Source organism: Paroedura picta, chromosome 7 (genome assembly GCF_049243985.1).
Source record: "Paroedura picta isolate Pp20150507F chromosome 7, Ppicta_v3.0, whole genome shotgun sequence".
Lineage (NCBI taxonomy): Eukaryota > Metazoa > Chordata > Lepidosauria > Squamata > Gekkonidae > Paroedura > Paroedura picta.
Window position 1 is genome coordinate 61397317 of NC_135375.1, and position 25702 is coordinate 61423018.

The window sequence follows — 25702 nt, forward strand, 5'->3', positions numbered from 1 at the left end:
GAGACCAGACGGACTTCTTTAGGGCCAGGGATCCTTATCTGATTAGAGGCAGTAGAGCGTAGAGCTCTTTTGGGGGCATAGGCGGGGAGGCAGTCCCTCAGGTACACTGGGCCCTGACCGAGTATGGCCTTGAAGGTAATTACCAGATCCTTTAGTCTGATCCGGAATTCAACTGGTAACCATTGCAGCTGATGGAGAATAGGCCGGATATGGGACCTCCACGGTGTTGCCATGAGGATCCTGGCTGCTGCATTTTGAACTAGTTGTAGTTTCCGGGTCAGGGCTAAGGGCAGGCCTGTGTAGAGCGAGTTACAAAAGTCCAGTCTAGAGGTGACCGTCGCATGGATCACTGTGGCTAGGTGTTCCGGGGCAAGGTAGGGCGCTAGTAGTTTGGCTTGGCGGAGATGGTAGAATGCCGGCCGTGCTACCTTTGTGATATGGGCCTCCATTGTGAGGGAGGCGTCCAGAATCACGCCTAGGTTCCTGGTGGAATGAGCCGTAGAGAGCTGCATGCCATCCAGGGTAGGCAGGCGCGCTTCCTCGCATGGGCCCTTCCTACCTAGCCACAGGACCTCTGTCTTTGAAGGATTGAGCTTCAGACGACTCTGCTTGAGCCATCTCGTCACTGCTTCCAGGCAGCTGGCTAATGCTTCTGGGGGAGAGTCAGGGCGGCCATCCATCAGGAGGAAGAGCTGGGTGTCATCTGCATATTGATGGCAACCCAGCCCAAACTTCCGTACCAGCTGTGCGAGAGGGTGCATGAAGATGTTCAATAGGATAGGAGAGAGGACCGCTCCTTGTGGGACTCCACAAGTAAATTGCCGGCGGCCTGATGTTTTCTCTCCTATTGCAACCCTCTGTCCACGATCCTGGAGGAAGGAGATCAGCCATTGAAGGGCTGTCCCTTGTATTCCAGCATTGATGAGGCGGCGAGCTAGAAGCTCGTGATCGACTGTGTCGAATGCTGCTGAGAGGTCTAATAATATCAGCAGTGCCGACCCGCCTCGATCCAACTGGCGACGGAGGTCGTCCGTCAGGGCGACTAGCACTGTCTCTACCCCATGGCCAGGCCGGAAGCCTGACTGGGATGGGTCTAGGACCGAAGCTTCTTCCAGGTATTCTGTCAGTTGGTTTGCGACTGCCCTTTCTATCATCTTGCCCAGAAACGCTAAGTGCGAGACGAGCCTGTAGTTGTTAGGCTCTTGTGGGTTTAGAGATGTTTTTTTCAACAATGGGTGTACCACAGCCTCTTTCAAACCCTCCGGGAATTCTCCTGTTGTTAGAGATAGGTTGATTATCTCCTGGAGGGGGCCGATTATCTTTATGCCAGCTGTTTTCAAGAGCCAGGATGGGCAAGGATCTAGTAGGCATGTAGTTACTCTTGTTGTCACTAGAATCCTGTCCACTTCGGTCAGTGTGAGTCGTCTGAAGTTACTCATAGTTTTCACCAAAGACGGCCAAGGGGCCTCTAGTTCACTTTTTGTATCTAAGGTTGGAGGGAGGTCGTGGCGGAGTGTCAAGATTTTGTCCGCAAAATGACTCACAAATGCTTCCCACCGCTTCTGAATAAGGAGAAGGAAAACAGACCAGTTCATTTGAGGCATTTGGTTCAGCTCAGGGATTTCATGAAACTGTTCCTGAAACAACCTGAATTTTCCAGATTCTTACTTACTACTGCGGTGAGCTAGCAATGAATATAGAAGCATCTGGGTCAGAAAAATGAAAAGCATGCCTACTGGATGGGGGATACGCTTCTAGGTAACACTGTGTGTGAATGAGGCCTTGGGGTACTTGGGATTGTAAACTAAACATGAGCAGGCAGTGTGATGCAGCGGTAAAAAAGGTGAATGCCATTTTGGGCTGTATCAACAGGGGCATCACATCAAAATCACAAGATGTCATAGTCCCATTGTATACAGCACTGGTCAGACCACACCTGGAGTACTGTGTGCAGTTCTGGAGGCCTCACTTCAAGAAGGACATAGATAAAATTGAAAGGGTACAGAGGAGAGTGATGAAGATGATCTGGGGCCAAGGGACCAAGCCCTATGAAGATAGGTTGAGGGACTTGGGAATGTTCAGCCTGGAGAAAAGGAGGTTGAGAGGGGACATGATAGCCCTCTTTAAGTATTTGAAAGGTTGTCATTTGGAGGAGGGCGGGATGCTGTTCCCATTGGCTACAGAGGAAAGGGTTTAAACTACAAGTACAACGATATAGGCTAGATATCAGGGGGGAAAATTCACAGTCAGAGTAGTTCAGCAATGGAATAGGCTGCCTAAGGAGGTGGTGAGCTCCCCCTCACTGGCAGTCTTCAAGCAAAGATTGGATACACACTTTTCTTGGATGCTTTAGGATGCTTAGGACTGATCCTGCATTTAGCAGGGGGTTGGACTAGATGGCCTGTATGGCCCCTTCCAACTCTATGATTCTATAATTCTATGATTCTATGATTACTTTAACTCATGCTAATGAGCAGACTGTTCTGCACAGTCACTACTGAAATGTTGATGCCGACAGCCGTCATTGTTACTGGTTGTGGCTAAGGATCCTATTTTTTAAAATGAAGTATAATAAGAAAAGCGAAATTCAGGAGTTTCCATTCTTTCAGAGCATGTGGCACATTTGGAATTTTGACACAGGTTGATGGATGTAACTACAAAACAGCTGTCTCAGGAAGTGGAGTCACACAGGTACACACAGAAAAACCCCAAGTGCAGGGGAGAAGATAGCTAATTTAAAAAGTAAAGTGTGGCTGCCATTAATGAAAAGGTGTGGCAAAGGGGGATGGCGTGCTTTGGGACACGCTCCCCAGTGGGCTGGGCATGTGCAGCATGGATGTGCTGCATCAGAGGTCAGGAGGGATGGAGGAGTGAGGTGTGGCACTTACATAGCTCCAAGTGCTTGCAGGTGACCTCTTTCCTCCCTGGCTGGCCAGCGAGCAGCATCACACTCTCCCACCCTATATTTCTGGGTATTTACGGTTAGTGTGTTACTTGAAAGTTCACATTGTGTTGGGGATTTTATGCAATTGTTCATTTGTTACAGCTGGTGGGGGACCAGGGAAAGGAGTCTAAACTGGCAGGAATGGGAAAAAAGGGAAAGTGATGGTACTCCCTCATTTGGGGGGGGGGCTCAGAAAGAAGCAACAGCCTTGAGTGTGGCCAACCCAGATGGGTTGGTCCAAAATGCTCAAGGTCAGGTAGGCTGGAATGGGCTGAGGGAGGTCCATGCCTCCTAAAGCACTCCAGTTACCTTTAGTTGGTATACTATATGGCAAGGAATCACGTGGCCCAGCACAGGTCTGGGACAGGATACTCATTAAAGTAACCTAAGGTTCAGATGACCCAGGGAAAGATTAGGCTCCTGCCCCACACATTGTTGTTGTTAAATAATAAAAGCTGTGACCTGTTCACCAATACAAATAAAGGTATAAGCATTGTCCTAAGCCCAATTGCCTGCCTGCTAGTTAAACTAAGAAAATCAAACCAACACTGTGATGGCAGCTGAACAGATTTCCACTGGCCAATCAGAAGCCTTGCTGGGTAAGAGACCTACCTGCCTTCACCAACTTTCTAAAAAGTACTTTGTTGGACCCAGGAAAGGGGTCAGAAGTCATCATGACAGCCATGGCACACCCATGATGGGGACTGCTAGAGTAAATTTTTTAATCCATTTGGAATTTGTTCTAGTCAATGCCTCAACTACGGGCTGCTCTGGATATAGTTAAAGGCAAACTTATTCTTCAGATGACATTTACCTTAGTGTTTGAATTTCCGTCTTTCCCATGGTTTTGATTTCTTCCATAGACAGTCTGTTAACCACAGTGATGATGATGGTTTCACTGGCAAGCACAAGTAGTCCTGAGGCAGAGCTGAAGATCTGAACGTCCCCCTGTTGCTTACTCATTAATCTTTTTTGTCTAGGACCAACTCCCATTTCTTGTGAAGGAGAGAGAGAGAAACCAAGAGAGCATATGGAATGAGTGCAGGCTGCTGCTGCTTCTGTTCCTCCTGTCCTAATTAGGGTTGTGCGCAGAGGCCCCAATTCGGACCGTTTCGGATCCGAATCGGCCGATTCGGACCGATTCGGACCGGTCCGAATTGATTCGGGGCCAATGCAAGTCAATGGAGGTCATTGACTTGCATTGGCCCCGAATCAATTCGGACCGGTCAATGGAGGCCATTGACTTGCATTGGAAGCCTCCCGAATCGTTTCGGATGATTCGGGGCCAGTGCAAGTCAATGTCTCCATTGACTTGCATTGGAAATCCTTCTCCCGCCTTCCCTGGGGTCTGGGGGGGAGGGGGTGTAAGTTGCACCCCTGAAACATCTTGGAGAGCTCAGGGAGGGTCTTCCCTGAGTCCCCTGAAAGTTTCAAGAAGATTGGACCAAGGGGTCCAATCCTAGGGGCTCCCAAAGAGGGTGCCCCTATCCGCTCCATTGTTTACAATGGAGTGTCAGATTCTTTAGGCTGAACATGTTTCCCCATAGACTTCTATGGGGAATGTTCCTTGGGAACATCCATGGGAAAAGGAAGAGTTTTCCCACAAAGCACCTTTCTGGCAATGTTGCCTGATTCTCACTAGCAAAGCATTGTTTGGCCAGGACAGTACTAAAACATATCAGTTTTGCCAAGGAAGCTGACCCATACATATTTGTGCAACCACAGCAAACAAAATGAAGATTCACTAGCTAGGAGGACCCTGGAGTATGCAGAGCAACATTACTGTTATCATGAGGTGTCTTTTCTATTGATCTTCCTCTCATCCTAGACTATGTTTGTTTGCCAAAATGCTTTCCTCACACCTATGGTCATTCTTTCTCTTAACTTATTCACTCCTACCCTCAGCCATCTCCCTTTATTAATTACCAAAGCATCAAACACCTTGATATTCTTACTAGTCACTCTTTTGTTTTCACCTGGTAAACTCACTGGGGTGCATCGTGAAGCAGTTATAAGTGGCCTTGCTGGAGCCACTGATAACCCAATCAAAGGTCTGTGTCTCAACCATGAAAGACTGATTACCTGATCTCCATTTCTTTGCCTCACCCTGGTAAGCACATTCATTTTTTTGTTTGTTTTTGTTTTAGGGTTTAGCTGCCTGGCCTTAGCATCCAGACATGAAATTGAGTACTTAAACCATGTCATGTGTGAGTGTGTGTGCTTTTCTTGGATCCAAACTGCATCCATTGGTACACAGCTCATCTTGCTGTCTCTCTCCATTGGACTTCATGTAACAGAAGGCAGCTATTAATCTTTCTCTGGCTCCTATTCTATCACACCATCTCAACCCTTTACTTTTTCCCTTCTGTACTTGTGTTGGTTTAAACCACGTGTAAGTGTGTTAGGGCTTTACAATTTTTCAATAAAGATCCTTTTAATTTTATTTCAAATTTGGCCTCTTTACAAGTTTTCCAGCAGAGATACCCTTTTATACATTGGTGGAGATTCCACTTGTTATCCCTCTTGCTTGGGTCTCCTAGAATTTGCTAATCTCTTATCCATAATTCAAGAGACATGTCTATTTTAAGTAACATTATTAGATGAGCAGGAGCAGCAGTGCACTGTGCAATGTCCCTTTTGTTCTGTCCCAGAGTTAAGAGAGCTATTGGGCAGGACTCAGGAGAGCATATAGGCACTGGTAGCTGTGGCTTCTCATCACTGCAGTGATTCATTCACTCACCCGGTTTTTCCTGAATCAGCAGATAGGCATAAATCTTGTGGACAGGTGTGGCTAATAGTATATGAAAGAGCAATAGAAAGTGTAGCTATTGCCCTTTTCCCTATTGCTACTTCCTTTCATGCCCTAGGCAGCTGGTATCAAGCCTGGCCAAGCAGAACAATGAATAGTGCTGGTAGCAAGGAGGATGAACAGATTTCCCCTGGTCACCTTACCCTTTCAAGAGTCCTTGGGGAGCCTAGTAAAGAATCTTTTATCAGCCTAAATAGATTTCCTTTCCCACTGAAAACCATTTGGGATCAGGGGAGTAAGAGTATAGGAGAAGTGGGTAGGCTGCACCAAACAGAAATGTAGGGTTGGTAGAAAGTCAATGCAGTCTCAATCCTATTAAATAGAAAAGGCTTTATTTACTAACTTGTAGCTTACCAAGTCCTCATCCTCATACTGAATAACACTGTTGAATAGAATCTACCAGCATATAAGGAGAGATACAGTTCTCAAGAAATAAAAGACAAAAGAAGTATTGCTAACATAGCTCACTATGGAATTATCTGATATTCCCCCCCTCTTCTGAAGAAAATGATGGGAAGCCTTAGCAAGGATGCTTTTTCTTCCACCTGTCAGTCACCCACCCACGTCCGTCCAGACAGACTAGCTGTTTGAACTTTCTCACTATTGTTTACATCGATAGTGAGGTAATCAATCTGCTTACTGGAAAGCTGGTCTCCTGAAACCCACCAGAACTCAGCTGACCGCAACATGCACAAAACTACTTTCTATAATACCAACATTTTGACCAATAACCTAACACTCCTATGCTACTGCTATGAATCAATGTTTTGAAATTGTTCAACCCCACTTTAATTACTCATCTGCTATAAAAGGGTCTTGCTGTAACATTTACCCACAGCTTTTATCAGCGATACTTAAGGATTTACAACCTGTGTGTTAATGAGTCTGCTTGAATTATAGCCTTGTTAATCCACAGTCTAACTTTATATCCTTTTATATACATCTAACTCCATATCCAATAAAACTTCATTAATCTTTACAATATTTAGCAATAAGTTTTGATAGTTTCAAACCCTTTTCATTATCAGCATTAATGGGTCAAATGACTTTATAGGCTGTTTTATTCTTGGAATGTAATCTAACCATTCCTGGATTTCTGGTTTTTGTTTGGGACTGGCATATGGGTTAAGGTTAAGAAGGATAATTTAGGATGTGAAGATGGTAGGATTTTTTTAAAAATCTAATTGATTTTAAGCTCTGTAAACATTATACAAAGAAGAAGGTTTTAAGTATCCAGTCCTCTGGCTGTGAAAATTGTTATTTGTGATTTCAGACTGTAGCTGAAGAATTTGCTATATGATGGGCCAAAATCATATACCATACATACAGCACTATATATAAAGTTCTTCTGCTGGCTATGGAGGGGGATGGTGTTACAAAACAATGTAGCACTTCAATTATTTTTACAAGTGCTCTGGTTAATATTTCACTGTGTGTGTGTGTGTGTATGTATTAAATGTTTACTTCACAGCATCTCACAGTACTGTCATAGGGACACAGTGCCTCAGAAAATAAAGATTTCACTAGGTCCAGTGCTTAAGAAGCAGGTGGGATGCTCCACTTAAGCCCAGAGAGCATAGACAATAACAGTGGATCTCTAAAATCTGACCACATTTGAATAATTTCAGCAATGCACCACAAAATCATGTTGTTATATAATAATCAGGTGCTCCACTATATCCAGATAGGAGCTTTTTAAATTAATAGCTGAGTCATGGACCCTGTGGATCAGCTGTTAGGTTTAAATGACCAGCTGGGGAAGACACTCGGAGTTGGAGCAGCACGGAAGTAGCAGAGGGTGGAAGACCAAATGGAGGAGGATAAAACTATGTACAAATACAGGAAAGAAAGAGAGACAACAAAGAAATTACAAGGAGGTGGAGAGGAAGGAGGAGAATGAGCTGAGAGAAGGCGGAGAGTGATAGAGAGAGAACATGGAGAAGCGGAAAAGAAAATGGGAGAGAACACTGACAGACAGTGATCCCTGAAAGGCCAACAGCTAAAGGGAGGGGATCTGGAGTCCCAAGAGACTGACAAAGGGGCCAATTGGAGGAGTGGGGGCCGAGGACCCCAGGTCAATGCCCATAGAGCTGTTTAAATCAAACAGCTCTATTTTTTGTTCTTCATCAGCAAGCCATCACTAATTCCACCAGAATTAGTGGAAATTTATCTCCGGTTCACAAACTTTAGTTTGCACACCCCAAACAGACCCAAAATGTGTGGCTTTATTTCATCAGATGGTTCATGCTTATCCCTAGCTGCATTCATCTAGACAAATACACAGAAATAACTTTGTTGACATCCTGGGCATCATGTTTAGAAATGCCAATCAATGTGCAGTCTATTTAGTACTGTAAATAACGGTAAGTTGTAAGAAGAAAGGGGGGGATCAATTGTTTTTGGTGCATAGTCAATATTGAATCAATTAATGTATATGAAATCCATCTCTCTCTCTATATATATATATGAAATACATAATCACTAAATATAATGGACCTTTTAAATTGGAATGTGCAATGATCATTAAAAGACAGACTAAAAAACGATCACACGAGAATTCATCTGTGTTAAGAGACTGTTTCCCACACACACGATCCAGGTATCTTGATCAATTCATTTGAGATCTAAGAGCTGTAATAATGCTACTGCAATAAAAGCGGATTTCTCCATAATGGGAGTAACAGTTTATTGACTCCTTTGCTTTCTAACTTAAATGCACTATTGAATACTGCACAATAAGCAAAACTTCTCAATGAAGGAACACATCTAAAAGTTGAAAGAGGAATGCCTGCTTTTCATTATTTAAAGTATACAGAAGCATTAGCAGCAGATGATTGAAACTAACCAATGTATAGATGGAAATCCTATTTGTTTAATGCCAGTGACAGCTGCCTTATGGCGGGGGGGGGGGTGAGGAGTTTTGCCAGCTCTGCAGATTTGACTCTGGGCATTTCCGCACATTAGTAAAAATAGTGTCATACCCAAGGAATAGCAAAGTGTGACATTTTATAGTGCCTCTTCAGTCCCTCACATTATTGCTTTCTAGCCTTTGTCTGCCTTCTTTTTGTATGTTTTACCCTCCTCACCAGCTGCTGGAAGAGGCAGAAGAGAGCCACACACCTTATACACATGCTTCCACCTATCAATCAGTGCAGGAAACCAACCCCCTTCATTTTCTGAGGGAATTTAAAAGTCCTGCGATGACTGCTAATTTTTTTTAAAATCATACTTCTCCATTGCAATGCCTATGTATATAACCACAGGTTAGAGCTTTTGATCACTGATAACAGGCAGTTTGGTTTCTCTTTGTGTTTTTGTAAACTACACTAAATTCCAGGGGACTGATTGTCTGACGAAGCGTGCTTGCATTCGGAAGCCCCCACCCTGAATAAATCTTTGTTGATCTTAAAGGTGCTACTGGACTCTGATTTTATTGTGCTACTTCAGACCAGCTACCCATTTGAATATGAAGTACTACCCTCTCAAGCTAGAACTTTCTTTTTCTATGCTACAACTGCAATGAGGTTAATATTGACTAAGTCTTGGAAATCCACTGAGAGACCTACTATTTCGTAATGGATGGATAAAGTGGCTGAGCTATCGAACATGACAAATCTCACTTCGATAGTGAACAGAAGACTGCTGGAAGAATACCAAGAACAATGGCATTTCTACATGGATTATCTTCACAATTGATCTTCTAAATCCGGACTCAGAGAGGGGGAGGGATGAAGGGATGTATTATTATGTGTAACCATTATCGTTATTCTTTTTTAAATTCTTCTAAATAAAATTTTAAAAAAGTTTTTAAGAAAAAACTGCAGAGAGGAGGTAAAATTGCCAGATTGGTTGTAGGTTCATGTTCTGGAATTCCACACTACCTAGGTGTGCATAAACCTGACTAAGGTCAAGACTGCTGTGCACAGAGAGACCTCCTCTTAGGGTTGCCATCTTCCAAGTGAGGCACTTAACCCACATCAAACCATGAGACAGCACCTATTGTATTACAGAACGCAATGGGCTTTACTACTAGTAATCAATAAATCAATAAGTGGTGCTTGATACTTGCTGGGGAGATGTGAAAATGGTCTATAAAATTATGGATGGAACGGAGAAAGTTAACAGTGGGAAACTTTTCTGCTTTTCTTATGATACTGGCATGGAAGGGTGGGATATTCAGAACTGACAAAAGGAAGTTCTTTGCATAGTGCATAGTTAAATGATGGAACTTGCTGCCGCAGGATGGGATCATGCCTGCATCTTGGAAGGGGTTTAAAGCAGAGTGGGCAAAGTCATGGAAGCAGTCATAATGGAAATCAACACACTTCAGTACCATAAGCAGTTTGCCTTCTTATATAAGTTGCTGGGGAGGATGCTATTGCACTCATCCTAATTTAGGCTCCCTAAATTGTGAACAAAATGCTGAGCTCGATGGTCTTTGGTCTGATCCAGCACGGCTCTTTTTTATGTTCTTATAAAACATATAGTTAAAGGGGAAACATCCATTTGAGATTTTTGATTTTGAATTGAGATTTCCTACTTAGATGTCTATGCCTTTGCTCATGGACCTAATGTTGTGATAAGTTCCCGTGATCATATTGCCAATGGCTGCCAGCTGATAGCAGATTCAGAGAACATGCAATGCAATGTATGCAGTGTGGGCCATGCAAAGGATGTATCCAACTGCTCTGACAAAAAAAGGGGATGAATGGAAGTGATATGGTTCTTAACACTAGAAATTTCACTGGAGATATACACCTCTTCTTTAGTAACTGATAAGATTTAGTTTGTGTTTGGTCACTTGAAGTCATCGTTACTAAGGGGCAATTTGGTTTTATAGCACAAGCTTCTACTTTTCAGGTGCAAATCTCTCCATTGTGGTGATGGGGATGAGCTTTGACAGAATCCATTATGGTGATGCAATCAGGAGCTTGTTTAATGTGTAACTGAGGATGTTCATTCAAGAGAAGTTGATCTGGTAATCATATTCATGTTTATTTAGCATGCTTAACATCAATTAGTGTAAGAGAATACAAAATACCAAATGATACAAGAATAATCATTTTCTTAAAGAAAAGTATTTCTTTTTACAAAGTCTTAAATTAAAGAGTAGTATTTTATGATGCTTTCTGCAGTTGATTCTGTTAGCTGTGCATTTGGGTATAAAGTTACATAATTTAAAAGGAAATAAAAATGGGGGATTTTTATGATTCCATCTTTATTTCCATCAATCTTGAACTGCAAGAATACTTTATTTGGAATCTATGAACTATCTACCGTGTACGAAAGTACAACACCATCTCACCACAATGTAATCAGCTACCAGCAGTATTTCGCAAGCATCTTATTATCACTCTAAGGAAACTCTTCTCCACAGCAAAATAACAGGTGTAGGATTCTATAAAACTGTAAACAGCCATAATTGACCATTTGTTGACTACATGTGAATACACCATTTAGCATCTTTCACAAAACTAGAAAGTGCTAGCTTTTCTTTCAAATATATACAATATAAATTTTATGATGATAACTATTTAGGAAATGGTTTTGCCTCTTATTCTGAGTGGCCCAAACTGAGGGAAAAGACACCTAGATAAAATGTCTTGTTAAAGCAATAAAACAATCACAAAGAATATGAATATATCTAATGCTTGTCTCTCTGGGCCATCCGCATATCGAAAAAAAAAAAGTATGCCAGCGCAATGGTGTAACGCTATAAAAAATTGCGCCTCCAGCCATTCCTCACCTCCTGGCTCTCTCTTTCCTCTGCCATCTTCTTTGCACTTTGCATGCCTGCCTGAAATGGCAGAAGAGAGGAATGCACTATACAAGTGACTCTCCTCCACCTGACAATCAAGGCAGGCAGCCAATCACCTTTCTCCCTGTTTTAAAGGGCCCATGATGCAAGGTATTTTTTTAAAGTAAACCTTCTCAGTTGCTATGCCTATGCATCTAATCACAGATGCATAGTGCTTATTTTATTGCCACCCCTTTTGGAATTATGAGCCTTGAAGCTTTAAAAAAGTAATCTTGTTCCTGATTTTTTTGGGGAGGTGGGATAGAGAGGCATGCTTTTTGTATGTTAACTGCTGGGGATTTTTTTTTTTTTTTTGCATATTAATGCGCATTCATTGCTCCAGGCAGTTTGCTTTTTAAAAAAGCCCCCGTCCCCGGGAGAAGGGACATGGGTGTGAGGGCAGGCACTGGAGGCAGATATAGTGCTACTTTGGCTCCACACATTTCTTTAGCATGTGGTTGCTGGTTGCTCTCCTCTTGTTCGCGCTATATTTTTGTGGATTCCCAACTAGCGCTTTAAAATGGAGGAAGTTGCTGCCAGTTTGCTGCTGGGATGCTGGATACTGATGATGTCTTTTGAAATGCCAAATATATGGTGCCAATAAAAGGGTAAGCCTTTCACTATATTTTCTAGTTGCACAATGGCTCTCTCTCTCTCAGGCTGTCTTCTGCAATCACTTTAAAGCACTGGTTCTCAACCTTCCTAATGTCATGACTCTTTAAATCAGTTCTTCATGTTGTGGTGACCCCCAACCATAAAATTATGCAAGAAGTGTTCTTTCACAGTGGGTCAGTAAGGAAAAAGGAAGATGGAAAAGGAAAGACTGTATAAGGGTTTTCAGGTGACATAAAGTATGGATAGGGAAAATGAGATAACCCTGCAAATCCTTCCTATCTATCACCTTTTATTAACCCATATTAACCGTTGTATGTTGCACTCTTGTGAAAGAAATTACCCACATTTACCTTGTTATCTCTGGGCTCTGATATAGGATTTTGGGGTGCTGGATACAGAAACTACATATTGTGCAGAAGGGATATGGTCAAAGAGAAATCCCATTAATATACCTTATAGGATGGAGAAAGACAAATCATCGCTGAAAATCCCCGCAACATGCCAAACCCCTTCACTCACAATTCCTAGTGCCACACTGTAGTGACACACATCTGTACTGCTGTAACACTACTGCAGTTGGCTGGTTTTGTCCAAATTCTGGTTTTGTCCAAATATTCAACATATGACTTTTTAACACAGTGCAAAGATGAAACAATCTCTCTTTTTTACTTGCAGGGATGGTAGTTCAGACATAAGCAACATTAAATATGAGTATAATTCCATTTAAATGTAAATTAAGGAACACCACAGAAAATTAAACTTTAGCTAACTTCTGTTCAAAGTGGTTCGATTTCCACTAGAAGCAAAAGATTGTCTCTTCCTGTCCTAGGCAAAGCAGTGATGCTTGTTGTTCTAGCTAGCCCTATGAACACATCATGCTGTGCTTCCATTTTGTTAGCCCTGCAGGCTTGTACATAATTAGATCCTTAATGGGGAAGAGCTCATGGTAAGTGAGGAGTTCTAATGTCTCAGTAGAGGGAGATAGTTGAAAGAAACAGCCTATTTAGAAAGTGTCAGCAAGATGAGCCCAGTGGCCTTTACATGTTCCAAGAATATCACATTACACCTTCTGCATGGTCCTGGTTCACTGGAGGATAACTCCCTGGGTCTGGTGGCTGCATCATTTTCTCTGTAATAGATTTTTCCCTTTTCCAATCTGTTGCATTTGCTGACAGCTGCTCACCAGGGTGACACAATTTGTGTGCATCTATCTGTTTGAAGGTTTGGACATGTGCAGAAATGTTATATGACAATCATATAACAACTTGTATGGTAGTATTCTCTCCCCCCCCCTTCAGTATCCCATAACTGAAATATTTATTTTGGCAGGAATTGGTTCAGTCTTTCTGTCTTGACAAAAATAATGGCATGTTTGCTCTCTTCACTCTGTAAACGATCTAACCCTCATTAAAGCTACTGAGTAATAGATGATAATTTATGGTCTTATGCAACTTAAGAGCAAAATCAAACTTACCAACTATCACTCTCTACTCAGAATTCTGTCCTATGTTATTTACACTCAAATGTCTGGCAGCATGTACTGTATATATGTGCTGCCTTGCTGGGCCTCACCCTTGGACTCGGTCTATACTCCCTCAGCCGGGAAGCTGAGTCCAAATTGTCAGGCAGAAACAGAGTCCAGAAGTCAGGCCAAGCATCCAGTCCAGGGAGTTCAGTCTGCCAGGGAGGAGGAGGGGGAGGAATAGTGTTGTCTAAAACTGAAGTCAGACACTGGAAAGAGTTCCAAAGACATACCATGGTCAGGAGCCTGAGAAGATCCAAAGCTGAGCTGGGGTCAGGAGCTGGAAGGGAGTTCAAATCTGAGCCAAAGTCAGGACCTGAAAATAAGTCCATAGCTAAGCCAAAATCAAGAACTAGAGAGAAATCTAGAGCTAAGATGAGATCAGGACCCAGGGAAGCACCCACAGCTTGAGTCAGGAACTGGGGAACAACCCAACAGAGGTTCACTGAAGAGCACAGGAACAGTTCATTGCATATGGGCAGGGAACGCATGCATTGCACCTACAGAAAGGCTTGTCCCAAACCTCTCCTTAATTGTACCTCGCATAGGACATGGGGCTGCAAACCAAGCTACCGACAGCTGGGTCTCATCCTCATCTGAGGAAGGGCTGTTAGCTGTGCATCATTTCAGCTGACAGTCTCCTGACAGATGGACTGATCTTTTGACAGCTGTCATGTTGGCTCATCTTTGGTACTCTCATGATTGGGGGGGGGGGGTTAGATGGGGCCTGTTGCCTTGGCCCCAGTGGTGCAGGCACAAAGAGCAGGGCCAGCTCCAGTCTGGGACCAGTTTGCTCCTCAACCTGTGGGTCTGGCTGGTCCTGATTGCCAGCAAGATTCCCAATGCTGGGCTCCAATGACTCAGAGGGTGGTGCTCTCAGTCCAGCTTGGCATCTGAGTCTGCTGTGGCCTCTAGAGCAGCCTCTGACTGCTCACCATGCAGACCTGACAGTATATCACCAACATAATACTATGGGTGTATTTACGTAGTTTATTTCTTAAACCAGAGGTGTTTGTATTTTGTATTTCTCTGTGTGATATTAGAAATTCCCTCTATGAAGCTGAACTAATTGGTGCTGAGGTTTAGCACTACAGTCAGCAAATTGGGCTGTACTCCCACTGCTGATCTTGTGAGTCTACCAAAGATCAGCATGAGAGTTGGCAAGACTTGAAGCATTTGCATTTCAGGCATGCAGAATCAGTGTCTCTGACACATTCATTTAAACCAGGATGAAAACAAACATTCTTAAAGCCCATGGAAATTATTTTAATCATACTATCTGCATTTTTAGGTATTTAGTTTCAATATAAAGAATATATGTGTCAACCAGCATCCATCATACTTGGAATGCCTGACTTTAAGACACTATTGTTATGCACAGAAACTTGATCTTGTCTGCTTCCATGCACAGAAGCTCTGAGCCGATTTAGTGCATGCATGCCGAAGGTCCCAGCATCTCCAATTATAAGGATCAGATTGCAGGTGTGGTGAAATACATCTACCCAAGACTCCAGAGAACTGCTGACAGTCAGAACAGATAGTACCACCAGATCAACAGTCTGATTTCATGTAAGGCAGTTTCAGATGTTTGCTAACATTTATAAAATGGGCTATGCAAGGCTGCATACTTTATAGCCCTTTCTCAAAATACTATTATATATCCACATTCTATGGAACAATTGTAAGATGAGGAAAAAACAGAAATCGGGAACTTTTGATCAGATTCTCCCCCCCCTTTTTTTTAAAGGGTAGTTCAAGTCATTTGATCAGGAAGGGATTTTAGAAGTGTTTTCACCTTCACTGAAGATTTTATTTTAGTTTTTAATATTTTTATCCAAGTAGTGTATGTGGCTTCCCCTTTTTCTTTACAACAACTTTGTGAGGGGTGTTAATTTACTGGAGTAAGATGAAGTAAGTGGACTGAGTGCACACAATGAGTCTCATGGCAGAATGAGAGATGAACCAGGTTGTTTCAGGTCCTATCCTGCACCACAATGGCTTATTCCTGAACCAAATCCTCTTACTTTGTCCATATTAGACTGTTAAAAATGAGAAAGGGAGGCAGAGCAATGGAAAGCAAGAACAGAAAGTCTTATGCTTCGCTTAGGTAGCATCCCTTTGTCTTTTAGCTACCTGTCTTCCCTGCAGGACAGACACCAACTTTGACAAATGTGTCTTGTTCCTAAAGTTCCAGAGGCCAAACATGAAAACATATAGAAACAACAGCTGTGATAAAATAAATGAGACTTCTTTTCTAGCTCAAGGTTTTGGATCAAACCAAGTTTTTAATCTTTCTGATATTCTTTAAAAATGATTTTTTAAAAAATCAAAGTTTAATTTCCTTTTCTATTGACTGTAGATAAAGGATCCTTTCTAGGGAATAAACTGTTCTCAAAAGATATTTTGCTTACTTCATTGTTTTTACTACTTTTTTCCTCTCAGAAGTTCTGTCTTCTTTTTCTTACAGCAGTCTAAATGAATGGTGGAGGGAAATGAGACTTTCTGTTGCATTTTTCAGTGTCATCCCAGTGCACCTCTTAGGCGAAGAGTGTATTTTAACAGCATTTCACAAATTTCTTTTTCATTCACTAGTACTGTTCCAGTGTACAGATCCATGTGCTGGATTTAGGGGGAATGACCCCTTAGTCATCTAACACATTAGGTTTTGGAACTTCCAGTCTTGGAATGCACCTATCACAGATTGAGTATTCAACAGTCCATTTGACAAGTGTAATGAAAAGTACAAATTATTCATCTCTCATAAAGCTGGCAACACTCCATCAGTGCTCACTTTTAAAGTCATTTTTCTTGAAAATTTTACAACTTCAGCACCTATTCATCAGACAGTGCGTAGGTGAGGTATTCATATAAAATAATTTAATAGCATGGTTCTATCTCCTCAGGGAAAATTTCTTTTTAGACCCCCTCCTGTGGCAACTGTCAAAGTCAACCTCATGCTGTTCCTTGAGGTTTATCATCCCCTAGAGGGGAATTAGGGGCATAGTGTGTGTGTGTGGGGGCTGACTAAGTCACACCTCATGCTGGAAATCATACCACCCACAGTATATTTCTATAGGATCTAAGCTATGAGGCGATGAAAAGTGGTGTCAAATCACAGCAGACTCACAGTGACCATGTAGTTTTCAAGGCAAGAGTTGATTTGCTGTTGCCAGCCTCTATGTAGCAACCTTAAACTTCCTTGGTAGTCTTCCAGACAAGTCCAAGATCAAGATAGCCTGGGTCATCCAGTGTTGGGCAAGTCCCCTTTTTTAAACCACAATGTAAGGCATCACTACTGACCTGAAATTGTCTGGTCATGTTACATATGGTGTTTGCTGGCTCAGAAGCAACATCTTGCACAATATGCAAGGGGGTATATGTACAATAGAGATGAAATTTCTGAGCAGAGATGACATTAATTCCCATGTTTGAAGCACAATTTAATTGCACATTGTAAGTTACCTTTTGAAATTAAAAATTCCTTTTTTTGAGTGCTTGGAACTTTTCTAAATTGTATTGCAAATGATTTATATGTATATTGTTCCATTGCCTTCCCATAGTTGCCCCATTTCCCTCTGCTATTTCTGCCACTCCTACCCCCACCCCCACCCCCACCCCCACCCCCATGACAGTAGAAAATACTAAATTACAAGCCAGGTGCAGCTTTCCATAGGTTGTCTCAAGCTTGCTGCAAACCTTCCCATTTTGCCTGCCTGATACTTAAAGCTGAGTACCCCCCTGTTAATCAAGGGCACTAAATTGGATATGCCAACATGAAGAATGACATTGATAGTGCAAGAATAAAAATCAGCACGTTTATTCAAAATGTAGCAAATTTAAAATGATGGATGACCTTTACATAATGACCCTAGAACATATGTATGCCCAAGCTGCTGGTAAATTGTGGACATTTACCAATGGCAGCTACCTGGTCAGAATGCTACCACAGCATGGGTTTAAAACTAAACTACTTGAAATGTTGTTTAGTTGAATTCTGAATAATTCAGTGTCAATTCTGAATAAATAGTTGAAGTCAAACCAGGCACTGGGAGCCAGAGAAGCAATATGTTGGAATGCCATTTCTGAGAACTGAATTCCCTTTGCCTTCAGTGAAAAACGTTCTGGCTAGTGATATTTTATGGTAGACTTTTGTAGTCTGTGCTAGGCTTATATATACAGTAACTGAAAGGAATATTGTTTTCAGCATAGTAGGTGTGATAGAGGCCTTGAAAACTAAATAGGGGGGCCCTTGGGTGGTCAGAATTACTCCCCCCCCCAAAAAAAGAACCCTCAGTATTTAACTAGAAATTGTCATATCACATTTTAAACATCCTTTTTTGGGGTAGATATCAAAGGATGAAAAAATGGTCCAGTAGAAGCTATGCATCCACTGGCCTCTTTCTGGTTAGGAAATGTGCCTTTATTGTTGAAGCCAAGAAAGACAGCTGTTGAGGTCAATGCTGTTTCTCAGAAGTAATCCTAATGTTTATTACTGGGGAAGGTGAAGCCCTCGTTTATCAGCACATTACAGAAGGAAAAGTGTATTCTTGATTTAAAAGTAGTAGAAGAAAACTGCCTTTATATATTAATTATTCACTGACTTTGGATTTGGGGTGGGGGGAGGTGTTAAGTGCATGTATCCTACATGTTAGCTAGAATGACATTTTTCTGCTTCCTGATTTCCAAAATTAATATAGTATTTACTTTGGTACACATATGAATGTGCTAATAATGTCATTGCTGTAAGGCATGCAGAATGCTAACGAAAGAGAAAATATGGATATTGCTTAACCTAATTGGTTTTACATTTTAACCAAGTATGCATAGAATTTCTTCACAGCAGCTTCCCATTTTTATATTTTATTATAACCTTATTAATGTTCAAATAGGCAATAAGATTTGACCTACTTCCTGTCCTTCCTTCCTGTAATAGTTGAAAGGCTGCAATCTAAGGACCTATTCCAGTATTATAAGTGAGTTGGGATTACTTCTCCTGGGTCCCTACTTAATAATGTAGCTTCAAAAGTAATAATGCTACACTACAATGAGCTCTGTGTGTAAGAGCTTTCTGAATATAGGTGTTATATGGGTGCTAGGTTTACCAACTATTGACATCAACAATTCCACTTTCTAAGTGGGTTTTGGAGAGAGTCTTTTGGGCCAGGGCTGAGCCAAAGAAAAGGTCTAGTGATCCAGTGGAGGAGAAAACCCTGTGTATTTGTTAAATGACGGTATATGAAAACTCAGTAAATAATAAACACCGTTTGGGATGGTTCTCTGTTTAGTGCCCAGGTTATTAATGCAGATTGACTGCATACAATTATTGTTAAATGCTGAGGCTCATGAGAGGAATGGCTTTGTACATTGGCATTAAGGAACAGAAAACTAGCCAAGCTAGGCACTTTCTCAGGGCAAGGCAACTTTCTAGACTTTCCCTCCCATGGTAGCCTTTTATATGCCACCACACTGCTCCTGTGCTCAATTAACCATGGAAACAGTCTGCAGGCAACATGGGGTCCATTGTGGGGTGGAGATCAATGAAAATTGCCTTTCCTGTTTCCACAAATAGAAATGCTTTTCTGTCAGCAGAACTGCATTTACTCTGACAGAATGTCCGTTTAGTTGGAAGCCAAACTCTCATTGTTGTTGTCAGCAAGACACCACCCAGGACTCCACCAGGATTTCCTAGGTGCCTAAGTATATAACTTAATGCAACTAAATGATTCACTGTTCTTCACGTAGATGCACACTGTATTTATATTAAGCATAGAAATGCCTTTATGTTAAAAGTCCATATAGCCATCACCTTTTTTCATTTTGGTGGCATATCTTTAAAAGTGGCAATGTAATGTTAAAGAGTAGATCATCAATCTAGCATCAGTTAAACATCTGTGTCAATTATTTCAAATTAATAAATAATTTTGTATAAAGATGAAATGACAGATGTATTTAATAATAAATAAATGTGGCCCTAATATGACTGGGGAAGGCACTGGCAAGGCCACCCCGTATTGAGTCTGCCATGAAAACACTGGAGGGCATCACCCCAAGGGTCAGACATGACTCGGTGCTTGCACAGGGGATACCTTTACCTTTAATATCACAACCATACTCAAAAGTGCAGGCCTAGGGTTACCAGCTTTCAAACAAGGCCCAAAGATTAACCACTTACTGTATATGAAAACATGAAAAGCAGCTGTGACTTACTAGCGGCCGCCAGTTGATGGGGTGGATGGTGGACCACAGAACAAACGTGGCTGACATAGGTCCCCTGTGTAGTGCATACCTCTGTGGTGTGCACTGTAGCAAAATGCGGGGGCAGAGATCTGCCATTCTGCCACAGATCGCCATCAGGACAGCTTCTCACCTGCCCTCCCTATTTTCAGGTTTACTTACTGTTTGTATGTTGTTCTAGGTTAGTTTTTCATCACAGCATCGGTAAAAGGTATGAGTGAGACCATTGGTTCATGGCCCCAGTCTGTGTACTGAGGCCCTGAGTTAGGAGGGTCTCAATAAGAGACTGGCTTGCTAACAGGTGCAGCCAACCCAGCTTAGAGCCAGGCTCTGCACCTGCATGTGTGCATTGCCTGGTGCGCCGGTGCACACGCCTCCCCCCTCCCCCACGGCATGGTGCTGGCCGCTTCAGCGGCTAAATCACACAGCCCTAGTGCCAACCCTCCCGTGGGGAGGTAATGAAAGCTGTGGCCTTGTTTATCCCAACATTGGTGTGTTGTGTCTTATTCCAGCCCAAAATGCACTCCTGAGAGAGTCAACACCAGCTCAGCTTCAGAAGACATTATTGCTTGAAACAACAAAAATCTTTCAAAGATAAATTCCCAAGAACTTGGCTAGGTCTTGAATTGCAGAATACCATCTATCAGTCAGATATCTGACTGTGAGAGTTCATACAATAATAATATTATTGTTCATTGTGGTAAAGAGTACATGCTCACCATTGATCTCTGCCTATTAACTTGCAATGCTCAAAGGTTCGTATGAAATCCAATAGGCCTTAGGTTTTCAAAGAATGCAGCTATTTTTTCCTACCAAAATTATCTTATTACTGACTCCCAAACTTTTTGCCACAACCAAACCTTTCAAATTTACATGGGATAGCTTCTGCTTTCCCTCCTGCTGTGTCCTATCTCTGGCTGAAAGGGTGATATATAACTGCATTTTATTTAGACAGTTAGGTCTTCTGAAAACTGAAAAAGAAAGTATGTAGACTAAACTTGTGTTGCCGTAAGGCAGGAAAATGATTGATTGTGTGTGTGCAAAGCAACTGAAGAAATGTGTGTCCTCATGTGTGTAATAGGTTGTGCCAGAAGCTTGGGTTGGGTGGAGAAAAGGAAGAAAGAAAATGCCAATCTATTTTGTTGAGGAGTTCTTTGCTGTTGTTTTTTCATACCAATATTAACTGAGATTGAAATGCTTCCCGTGACAAGCTGAAAGTAGCTAAACAAGAATAGAGTTTAAAAATTATTCTCTCATCATAGTGTATATTTAATACTGCAATAAATAAGAGATGCTTTAAAACAGTGGTCCCCAACCTTTTTATCACCGGGGACCACTCAACACCTTTTAGTGAGGCCCGGTGGGGGGGGGTAGTTTACTCCTCTACTCTCAACCACTGCCCTAACGCTCTCTGATCGCTATGGTAATGTTTAAACATCCCTTCAAAATAAGATACAGACACGCCACAACAATGAACATAAGGAACATTTTATTTTCATGGAAATTTTAACTCATGACAATGACAAATCAATGGGAACCCTGAGCTTGTTTCTCTGCAACAAGATAGTCCCATCTGGGAGTGATGGGAGACAATGACACCCAAAGTGTGTTGTAAAGGGCCAGGGGGGATGAAGTAAAGGGCCGGGGGGGAGAAGGCTGCCTTCGGGGCCCACCTCCAATTAGTCGAAGGACCACATGTGGTCCACGGCCCACAGGTTGGGGATCGCTACTTTAAAATTCTTAGAGAACACTGATAGACATACATTAGCAAGTTTTAGCAGAAATTAATGACTAATCACAAATAACGGCCATCATGCCTACTGACTGACTGCCATGCAGGGCAGGGTTTTTCATTTTTGTTTTCCAGAATTAGAAGGGCCAAAATTCTGTCCTGGCCTTTATATTCCCCAGTGTTAATGACACAGGGCAAATGAATATGTAACTGGGACATTTTAGTAAAATGAAGAGGGATTTCCTTAGTGTAGCTGAAATCATCCCAAAACATGGCCCTGATTTGCCATGTGGATCACTAGATGTGCTTTATTTCCAATTTTATTATTATTTTTACACACGATAAGAACATTTTTTCAGCTGAGAAATTTTCTAAATAAATGTGGTTTCTTTTCTCAAGGGCAACCAATCTGCCCACATGAAGTATGATTCAATTCTTCACAAAACAACTTTTATTGTTCTGATGATTTCTGTTACAAACCCCATTCTACCCTTTCTTCATTTTTTAAAAAGTGCAATGTGTTTTTTTAAAGATTTCTCCTTAATTAAAGAGACACATAAAACTATGTTGGGCAAATTTAGTAACAATATTTTTCATGTACTTTACCTGAATTCACTTGGTTAAAAAAAACAAAAAACAAACCACAATTAACTTGATAGGCTCTTCTTCTAAAGAGTGGATTTTTATCCCAGTTCCTTACAATGAAGTCAGGATTAGCATAGACCAGCCTAACTGATCTACTCCCCAGTAAAAGTTAGCTAAATTGAATTAGTATTAGATGGAGTACTTCTAAACGTTCAATTTCACAATACCTGAAATAGTAAATGATTGAGAAAAGATAGCCCTTTTCATTTATGCCAATATGATTTCAGTCAGAAATGAACTGCTAGTTTATCCCTGTACTTAGAGTAAATCTGGGGCAATATATAATATTTTAGGGACATGTGGGCAACTTTGAGATGCTTCAGCAGACAATAAAAATAATGATGTTAATTGTTGTTGCCTAATGTTATGGACCTGAAGTCTCTGGAGAATTTTTGCCTTAGGCAAGAATTCAAGTTTTATTCTGTCAAGGTATTGCAAGGTTCTCTGAGTAAGCTACTTTCTGTGAGCCTCACACAACATAGGTGTAGTGGGTAAGACTGGATAAAGTAGTCCAAGTAGAAAGCAAGAACAGACTCTAAGCAACAGCATACAAAGCATAAATAATATCCTCTTTCTGTTCACTATAGAATGATCAGGATAATGATTGCTGCTAGCAGAAATACAGACTAGTCCTATGCATAGTTATTTGGAATCTTGTCCCCCAAAGAAACTTACCTATAAAATGTCGATACTATACAAATCTGTCTTGGCATAATACAATGTTGCTTTTATTTGATATTATGCCATTTCATGCCAGACACTACATGGAAAGCTCTTGTATCAGGGTGATACCATGGAAAAAGGTAAGCCAGACTTCATCATTCTTTGTAAAATGAAGCTAGAAATTTAAGGATTTAAAACCTAACAATACTTTACAGAGCGTCTGTGCTGCAGTATATCTAAAGTATTTGTTCACTTCTGAATAATACGTTCACTTATGCCTCAAAAGGCTCACTGAAGATAACAACAAAATTAATTCCATATTGATATTTGACAGGATATATTTTTGCTTTTAATAAGGGCAAGAAAGGCATATTATTAAAGTAGCATGTCGCTGAATTACTATTTTAAGTTTAAAATGTTTGATATCACTATAGTTTCTCCTCTGGGAGATAAAGGTGACTATCATGTCCACTCTCATTGGAGCTTCTGGAGTGATACCTAGTAGGGATTGGCGTGAACTGAAGCAGCAACTAAAGTTCACCATGAATGTTGGCTGGTTTATGGTTCATGAACGGAATTTTCTTGAACTTTTAGTGCTGTTCATAGTAGTTTGTGAATGGACTTAGCATGCTGTATATTCACTCAACTCAGCTTCTACCCTTTCCTCTGTTGGCTAGTGATCTAAAAGCTTGTGGTCTACAACACTGAACACTGCTGTGAGATCTAACATCATGAGCAGTGCTGATCTACCTCCATCCAGCTTTCTCCAAAGGTCATCCATCAGGGCCACCAACTCTGTCTCCATTCCATAGCTAGGCAGGAAGCCAGACTGAAATGGGTCCAGGAATGAAGCTTCTTCCTGGTACACTAAGAGTTGGTTCACAATGGCCCATGCAACCACCTTCCTCAGAAACACTAGATGTGGGATAGGACAGTAGTTGGCACACAGATCCAATGACATTTTTTTCAGGAGATGCCTGACCACAGCCTGCTTCAGTCCCATGTTACTATCATCAGTAAGCCTTATAAATCCAAACTGACAACTTACCCACTACCTGATTGGCTCTCATCCAGGAATGGCCGGCCCAGGTAGTTTAGCTGCAACCAGAAGGCAGCCCTCAGCCAAGGTTTAATAAGGGATAAGTTCTCCACCTCCAACTTCCTGCCAATTTCAAAAGTTTGCTGGGTGGAAGAGGAGCCATCCTAAGACCATGCCCTGGCATCTTTCAACTTGGAGGACATGGGGAGGGGGAGCTGGGGCAGCCTCTGTGAGCCTTCTGGAGGTGGGGGGCTGCAGAAGGCCCAGAAATGGCTCTCTGCCAGCCCTCTGGGATCCAGGGTGCAGAGGAAATGGGTCTACTCAGGGAACATTTACTCACGAGTAAATAATGGCCCTCATTCAGGAATGGCCTACCCTGGTAGTTTAGCTCCTATCAGGTGACAGCCCTCAGCCAGGAAGGGCTAAATATGGAGTCAGCTCCCCACCTCCAAGTTCCTGCTGATTTCAGAAGTTTGCTAGTTGGAAGAGGAGCTGTCACCAGGGCATGCTCTGAAGATGCCTCTTGTTCCATCCACCAAACTTCTGAAACTGGCAGGAAGTTGGAAGTGGAACGCTGATCCCTTATTAAGCCCTTCCTGGCTGAGGGCTGACTCCTGATTGGGGCTAAACTACCTAGGCAGGCCATTCCTGGATAAGGGCCAACCAGGTAGTGGGTGAGTTGTCAGTTGGGATTCTATAAGGTTTACTGATGATTTCAAATCAATAGCTATTTTGGTGGTCCGTGTAAACGGTAAGAGGCAGGGTACAAATAATGTAACTAAGTAAAACAAAGCAGCAGGAAGGATATTTTCTGTTTAGGTAATAAAGTTTTAATTTAATTGCCCATGCAATTTTTAGACAACTCCATTTCACCTTCTTATACTTTATACTGCCTTGTTTACTAGATGTTCATACAGCCTATATGCAAGTGTTCTCTAATTGTGAAATCCAATTTATTGGACCATTGTTCTCTAAAACAATGCTCATGCATATTGAGAGGATTATGTTTAACACATTCTCCAGATAATGGTGAAATATTATGACCACAGAGGGCTACTATTCTCTTTTCAATACCTATCAACTAGACAGATGAACTTTTCTCTACACACTAAGTAGTCTTTATGCATCTTCCTATTAGTTTTGGTTTGTTCTATATTTCCTTTTATTTTTAGAATAACATACCATATTTGTTGAATTCACTTCCTGTATCCTGCCTTTTTTGGGTGGGTAGCTGAAGAGATGGAAAGCTGTGATTCTTGATTCTTAATGTGTTTTTCAGATTTTACCTCCAAAAAGTCCTGCTATTAAAATGTTCTACCTTCTGGTATTGATCCTTCAATCCTGACCTAAAGAAGTAAAAATAATAAAACCAATGCTCTGGTTCTGAACATTGAAATGTATCAATGAGGCTAGGTCATGTAATCTTCTGTGCAGCTCTATTAATTTTAGTATGCCACCTTGTCATTAGTACTATTGATGCATGCCTTGAAAAACTCTATGCTCCTCTTATGCAAGGGCAGCAAGAAGAAGAAAGGGCAATGACATACATGAGCAAGTGTTTCAAAGTCATTTAATGAGACACTCTGCATAAAGATGAGCTTCTTTGAAACTGACACCATCTAAAGTTTAGAAGCTACATGCTGATTGATTCTCATTAAGTTTTTTAAGATTAATGATAAAATCAGTAAGCTGAATGTCATAT

The 25702-nt window shown here is 41.6% G+C and overlaps 1 long non-coding RNA gene across 1 annotated transcript in view; it reads right to left on the reverse strand.

Moving 5' to 3' along the window:
• LOC143841806 (uncharacterized) overlaps positions 1–25702 on the reverse strand; it is a 55498-nt gene that overhangs the window by 27796 nt on the left and 2000 nt on the right. The window contains exons 2-3 of the long non-coding RNA XR_013232849.1: positions 25183–25346; positions 13921–14003 (exon numbers count right to left, since the gene is read on the reverse strand). This is a non-coding gene — a long non-coding RNA (uncharacterized LOC143841806). The remainder of the gene's footprint in view (positions 1–13920; positions 14004–25182; positions 25347–25702) is intronic.